Source organism: Ochotona princeps, chromosome 28, assembly GCF_030435755.1.
Source record: "Ochotona princeps isolate mOchPri1 chromosome 28, mOchPri1.hap1, whole genome shotgun sequence".
In the NCBI taxonomy this organism is placed as follows: Eukaryota; Metazoa; Chordata; class Mammalia; order Lagomorpha; family Ochotonidae; genus Ochotona; species Ochotona princeps.
The window spans coordinates 20,629,553-20,637,267 of NC_080859.1; the positions used below are offsets into that span (position 1 = coordinate 20,629,553).

General features: G+C 44.4%; 1 pseudogene; it reads right to left on the reverse strand.

The window, feature by feature from the left end:
• Positions 1–358: 358 nt before the first annotated feature.
• On the reverse strand, positions 359–5,993 carry LOC101530451 (small ribosomal subunit protein uS10-like; annotated as a pseudogene).
• Positions 5,994–7,715: the final 1,722 nt, after the last annotated feature.

Consider the following 7,715-nt stretch of genomic DNA (forward strand, 5'->3'; position numbering starts at 1 on the left):
ATCAGGAAAATTATAGTACTGCTCAAATAGTTCCATAATAATAAATTCTTTACTATGGCTATAGACTCATTTATCCTTAGAGCTACACACTCCAAAGAGGAATGTATGCCAACAATTTCAAGTCCCTATTTTAAACTCACTGAGACAAGTTAAATATTCTTACTCTAGTAGCAGAGCCAGAGGAAAAACAAAATAGAAAGTCTGTGTGTGTGATCACTGGCTCATGTGAAATACCTTAGAGAGCCGACTTGAGGTTGACCAGTAGCCTAGACAGGTCCCCTGATGCCAAAGAAAAGGAGAACAACCCAGGAGGTGATATTCTTACTTCTTAGCCATGGAACAGATGCAGGATCTTCATCTACAGATCGTCAGGTGGTAGCAAGGCGTGTGGGTCGTACATGGACAGTTGGAAGCCCAGACACGCTGAGATGAGGGTGTTCACAGAATTCCACATCAGCAAGAGCAATTTCCGGAATGTTTTAGAGCTAGTGATAGGTGGAACCACTGAGGAGGCGACTGACATCAAGGACAGCCTTTGGAACAAATTACAGAAAAGAAATGGAAGAAACAGAAAAACGCTTTTTCACTCCCCACCGCCCCCCAAATTAATTAGAACAATAGTCAAACAGTAAAGATAGAAGGTGCTGATGTGTGTCTTGAAAGTAGAGCCTGGTGACTAAATCCTTGTCTTGCATCCACCAGGATCCCATATGGGCACTGGCTGCTCCACTTCTCATCCAGCACCCTGGGAGAGCAGTCGAGGATGGCCCAAAGCCTTGGGACCCTGCGTCCATGTGAGAGACTCAGAAGAAGCTCCTGGCTCCTGACTTTGGATTGGCTCAGCTCTGGCCGTTGTGACCACTTGAGGAGTGAACCAGCAAATGGAAGATTATTCTCTCTGTCTTTCCTTCTCTCTGTGCATCTGCCTTTCCAATGATAAAATAAATTAAATCTTAATTTAGGAAAGTAGATGAGAAGATATGTAGGAGAGGAATGTAAATTTAGGGGTAGTCAATTAGTGCTAAATTGTTTAGTATCTGGAAAACACAATTAAACATCAAAGTGTGACAAGTATATCAACGTATATATTTTAGTGAGCTGATTTAAAGAAGATAGAGCAGAGTGAATTTCCAAGATTTGGGAACATCAGTTACTGGCTGTCATGCTGTTTGTACAAACAGTTCATCGTAACAGTTTGCACAAAAGATACTCTTAGAATGGCACTTAGACCTTCCGATTACTCTGTGCAGGAAAAGACAGAAATTCAAATTTTTAATTCATTCATTCCATTCTTCATTCATTCATTTAACAAAGATTTTTTTTGAGTGCCTACTTTGTACTGGCTGTCGGGGAGATGAAGATAATATACACAAAATTCTAATCTTTGAAGAGCTCTCAGTCAAGACAAAACATGACTCATAATGGACAAAATTATAAAGTAATGTAATCATGTATTATAATAAAAGAAAGTGCATAGGCAATTGCATTGCTTTGTGCAAAAGGGCTCCCATCGGATTTCTGAAATTGCATGTTCCCTACCACGCGTAAGAGAATTACCCGTGCTCCTCACATTGCTCTGGGGGGATGCTGAGGGCATTGGGAGGTTATGTCAGAATCACTCATCATTGTGCAGAGAAAGCACGGGTGTGACAGGGAGATAGGAAGCTTGCCTCTGAAGGACATTTTTGTTGGAGGAGCTTTCATTTTACAGCATTCAGCATAGCTCAGTATTGAGCCCTAGTGCTCTAAGAATACCAGCATTCTTCCTTATCTCATTGAGCAGTGCTTGCCAGATGGCCTTGTCATTTTGCACAATGACATAGGTCACCGGCAGACACAAAAGCCAAATACGCAATTGAAAAGTCAGAGAGCTAATCAGTCAATAGGTTATCTTGTTAGATTGAACCAAATAGGAAAAATCTTATTAATTTTGGAACAAAAAGATGTATTTTCTTTCCCAGAAAATAAGTAATTTGAAAGTGTTTGGAATTATATGGGCAACTAAATATACTTTGAGAATCTTCTAGAAGGACCAAGACAATACTTGTGAGCATTCTGGATCGTTGTGGAAAACACACCCTGTGAAGGACACACGGGGTGGGAATTCTGTCTGTAGTGTGAACTGATGAATCAGGAAGAAGTTTTTTGGTGAGGAAGTTGTCCCAACTTTGGGCCCATTCTTCTAGTGAACTGGCATCCTTTGCCACTTTGTGGGTCCAAGACTAGCCCACTGATAGCAAGGCCTGAGTCAGGAGAAACTGAAGCGCTCTCTGAATACTGACTGTGTATTCATACAAGATGATTTGTGTTTTCTGAGGATTTGGCAGAAATACTATCTATTTTGGAGTATATTAAGGCAAAGATGGTGCTTCGGTTGCTATTTTTGCTGCATCGCACAGGTGTGGTCTGGTTTCACAGCGGCTACTACTCCGGCACGTTTTCTTGGAAGGCATTTTGGTTCTGGTTGTTCCCGCACTGTGCAGGCTTTGGCACACCACTGATGTATGATGCTGTGTCCACTCAGTTTCTGGTTTATGGAAGGTGGCTGGAGGATGTTGTGCAATGGATATTATTGAGGAGAGCTGTATTTTTTTTTAAAATATTTATTTTAGGGGCCCGGTGGGGTGGCCTAGCCGTGAAAGTCCTCGCCTTGAATGCGCCAGGATCCCATATGGGTGCCAGTCCTAATCCTGGCAGCCTCGCTTCCCATCCAGCTTCCTGCTTGTGGCCTGGGAAAGTAGTTGAGGTCAGCCCAAAGCTTTGGGACTCTGCACCTGCGTGGTCCTTCTGTGTAGTAGTTGGCTCTTCTCCACCTCCCAGGCTCCCTCGCTCTGAGCCCTTCCACTCCAGGGGCCACAGACTCTTAAATGTACATTGTGTCACTGTGCCTTTGTTCTCTCCTTTGGGAATACTCTTCTGTGAACATCTGCTTTCCCCACCTGCGAGGGGACAGTTGGAGCCATCCCTAGTGAGGGCTCTTCGTTCAGAATCTATCTGTGCCTTGCTCCTCTGTCCTTTGTATCTTCAGTGTATCATGCATGTCCCTGTGCCTTGTATTAACACCACTGCATTTGTATTTGTCTTTATCAGGTTCAAGTTCTGAGCAGCCCATCCTTCCAGCTCCTGACATAGGACTGGTTAAATGTTGGTTGGCTGATGAGCTTACCTAGTTAAAACCCATTTGCATTTGAGAGGGAAATGTTGCCGTCTGTATTTGGGGAGCCTCTACCCAGGAAGGGTGACATCTTAGCATGAGAAATTGAAGGATGAAGACACCTCTGCTTCTGACCTAGGCTAACTGAGATGACTGTGGTAGTGGGTGACTGGCTTCTGCTTGTGAAATAGCTCTAAATTTGCAAACCTGCTTTTAGCAAAACAAAGGCAAACAATTACCTCCTTTTGTTAAGAGAAGGAAGAAAACCCCATATGCCTGAAGTATTTTAGGTCAAGGAAGACCCCAACTCAGGATATAACAAAGAACTCCAGTCAGTGCTGTCTGTATGACAGGTCCCTAATCTTTTTCACATTTCTTTCAAAGGATGATTCAGGTAACTATTTAGTTAACTATTTTTTTTAATTTTATTTTTTTTATAATGATTACATGGTTGATCAGGGTGGGAGGACAGAGGTTTAGAGAAAATTGGGTGAACTCACTGCTCCCAAATTTGCTATTTCTTCTTGCTGTTTCTGGGGGAAGGGGAGAGACAAAGGGGGAAGCCACACACCCCAGTACCCAGGGATGAGGAACCGCCACCTAAAACAAGTGCTCTGAAATGGAGGACAAGATTCAGACAATCCCTTTAACCACGGGAACCCAATTTTCTCCTGATTTGTAAACAAATGATAGCTTATTTCCCAACCAAATTTGGCTTTAATTAAACTTCGGGCAGTGGGTGAGGGGACCCACTAGGAAGTGCCTGCGCTTTCCTCAACCTCAGTGTTGCTCAGTTGGTTTAGCACAAGGATGAGAGGCTCCTAGAGTTCATTGTTTTATTGGACAAATCAAGCAAAATGGGATTTGTTTCCATATACAGGAACTCGTGGAAATTAGACATACCTTTGTCACTTCAGATTTATTCAAATGTTGTTGCTAAAGGATTAGCCCTAGGTCCCTCAGCGGAATGAGTTTAGAAAGCACCCATGCTTTTTTAACAAATTATCATGCTCTTTAGAAGTACAACAAAGCTTATAGTTCTAATGACAAGGAAGAAAAAAACAGAGTTTACCCCACCCCTCTCTCTAGTGGATGTTTAATGGCAACATATTAGTATACAGTTTGTTGGGAAAATAAGGTATATGTTTTGTCATCCTCTTCTAGATTTTAGTCAACACATGGAGGTGTTTGAAATGATCTGTTAATCCACTTTCCGTTCCTTGAACCATCTGGTTCAAATTCTGTCTACCTGCTCAGAGTACACCAGTCTTGTCTGCATGTACATATAAGGAAGTCACAACTCATTAACAGTTTAGGAAAAATCCTTGTGGAAATATACAACTTTACTCTTGTGGTAAGTTTCCTCTTGGGAGCAAATTAGATAGGACCTTGATGTAAACCAAAGAAGCTTGAGGGTTTTGGGGAAGACATGAATGATACTGAAAAAAATTGAACTAATTTGAAAGATTTGATTTAAAGGAGAACAAAGTTATTGCATACCATTGGCTCAGCACGACTCAGGGGTAAGTCCCAGTCCGGCAATGAGGGGGATGCGGCCTTCTTCTCTGGCTTTATTATTTCCTTTTAGGAATGATCTGTCAGGTGCTTCCCACTGGCTAAGCCAACAGGGCTGCTGGGCCTCCTTGTTGCTTCCGTTCTAGAGGTTTGCAAAGGTCGGGGCCCTTTTTTTCAGCTTCCCTGGAAACCAGGCAATGTCCATGTCATGGTTTTGGTGAGCGCTCTGAGGCAGAGCTTGCTGGGAGCTTCAGGGAAGCATGTCTTCATCATTAGAGCTACTGCCTTCCTCTTTTCTAGACCCAGGAAGAAAGGCAGAGCGTAGGTGTGCTGTCTCGAGCTGGGGTGCTCACATTAGGATCATAAAGAGAGGCTGCAAGAACGACAAATGCAATCCGGCCGAGTCGAGGAACTGAACTAAAACAACTAGGATCTGCCACCCTATAGATCATTATTATTACTTTAAGATTTATTGATTCATTCATTTATTATTATTTTTTTTTTGGGGGGGGGAGTCAGATATACTGACAGGAGCAGAAACAGAGAGGAAGATCTTCTACCCATTGATTCACTCCCCAAGTGGCCACAATGGATGGAGCTGAGCCAATCTGAAGTCAGGAGCCAGGAGCTTCTGGGTCTCCCACCCAGGTGCAGGGTCCCAAAGCTTTGGGCGTTCCTCAATTGCTTTCCCAGGTCACAGGCAGGGAGTTGGATGGGCACAAGGCTGCCGGGATTAGAACTGGCGCCCATATGGGATCCTAGCACATGTGAGGCGAGGACCCTAGCTGCTAGGCTACCACACTGGGCCCACCCTAATTCTTTCTTTTCTTTCTTTCCCTCCCTCCCTCCCTTCATTCCTTCTTTCTTCCTTTCCTTTTTTTTTAACCAGCAGTCTGCGATGCTGGCCTCCGCCTCCACTCCTGGCTCAGTGCTGACACAGGTGATCTGCTTCGCACTCTCGGAAGTACTGTGCAGGTCCACGAGCCGCTTGAGGATCCTCATGTGGAAGCGGCCCCAGGTCTTGGACCCTTCCCCACAGGGCGTTTTTCTGGCAGTGACTTGCAAAGTCTTGGTAGGCATCCGAACTGGTCCTTTCAGTTTCAGATTCTTCTCCTTTGCTCCTCTGATCAAGTCGGCACACACACGTTCTGCAGGGACTTGATGTTGCGGCTGGTCAGCGTGATCCTGATGGCCACCTCGGGCTCCACGGGCGTCTTGCCGGTCTCCTTGAAAGCCATGGCTGCGGCGCGGCTTCCTGACCGACTTGTTCCTCGGCGAGAGCGAACAGCGGAGAGCCAGGAGCCTGAGCCACCGAGACAGCCCTCCCGGCGACAGCAACAGCGTCTTCCCGAAAATGGATTTTTTTTTTTTTTTTAAAGATTTATTTATTTTATTACAAAGTCAGATATACAGAGAGGAGGAGAGACAGAGAGGAAGATCTTCCGTCCGATGTTTCACTCCCCAAGTGAGCCGCAACGGACCAGTATGCGCCAATCCGAAGCCGGGAACCAGGAACCTCCTCCGGGTCTCCCACGCGGGTGCAGGGTCCCAATGCATTGGGCCGTCCTCGACTGCTTTCCCAGGCCACAAGCAGGGAGCTGGATGGGAAGTGGAGCTACCGGGATTAGAACCGGCGCCCATATGGGATCCCGGGGCTTTCAAGGCGAGGACTTTAGCCACTAGGCCACGTCACCGGGCCCGAAAATGGATTTCTTAAGCTATGGATTTGTTTAAGCTACTTCACTGGTTACTTACAGCTGAGAGAAATCCTAACAAATATAAATCCGATGGCCTTGAACGTGCTTTGAGAATGGTCTTTCAGAGTGTAGTAACTGAAAGTAAAAGTAAAAAGTAAAAGTAAAAAAAGCAAAAGAAAGTAACCTTTCTCCTTCCACTGCAATACCTGGAAGGCAGCAGTTGCATCAGGATACGTGGTAGATGATGTAGTATTAGTGGAAGGATCAAGCGAAAGGCTCAAAAAGATTGAAAATTATTCCCTGCCTCCTCTGGACATATGGGAGAGGTGATGCAACCAACATGGGTCATTGTAACTATTCTACATGTTGTGAGTGAAGATGGAATGTCAGGGGCCAACTTTTGCTGAAGCAGTTGGTTGAGATGCCCTGAGCCAGATGAGAGTGTCTGGGTTCCGGTTCTCACTGCTCTTAATTCCAACTTCCTGCTAAAGCACATTCTGCACCCAGTTCTTGGCTCCTGGCTTCAACTTGATCCAGACTGCTGTTGTCATTTGGGGAGTGAACTAACTGATAGACGCTCTTTTTCCCTCTGATTCACAAATATTTTTTTTTCCCCAAAACAATAGGTCTAGTGTGATGTCTCAATTGGATAATCCTCATCTTGCCAAGTGCCAGGATGTTCCACTTCCCATCCAGCTCTCTGCCTGTGGCTTGGGAAAGCAGGGAAGATGGCTCAAAGCCTTGGGACCCTGCACGCATGTGGGAGACTTGGGAGAAGCTCCTGGCCCCAGCTTCAGATCGGCTCAGCTCTGACTGTTGTGGCAATTTGGAGAGTGAACCAGCAGAAGGAAAATCTTTCTCTCTGTCTCTCCTCTCTATAAATCAGCTTTTCCAATAAAAATAGATAAATCTTAAAAAAAAAAAAAAAACAAATGAAAACATAAAACATTCACCTTTCCTATATGATACATGTATCTCCCACCACAGACTCATTCTCTGATTTCACTAAGACACCCTCTTCTTCTCTTAATTGTTTCTTTTTCCATTTATCCAGCTTTGAAGAATTTCATAAGGAAGTCAATTCAATCATTGATTTGCTAATTTATTTGTCATGGCTGAAGTCTGATGTCAATTTATTACACCCTAATATGCTTTCCTCCACCTTCTCATTTGATTTTAAACCTCAGCATCACAGGTTACCTCTCACACAAAGGTACTTCCAAGGTACTATGTGTGTATTCATGGCAAGTATAGGAGGCTCTAGACTTAGCGTGCTTGACATTGTAGCCTAAGGAAGAAAATCTTTGGTGACAAGGAAATAGTTAAGGGCAGATGAGCTGTTGCAGTTT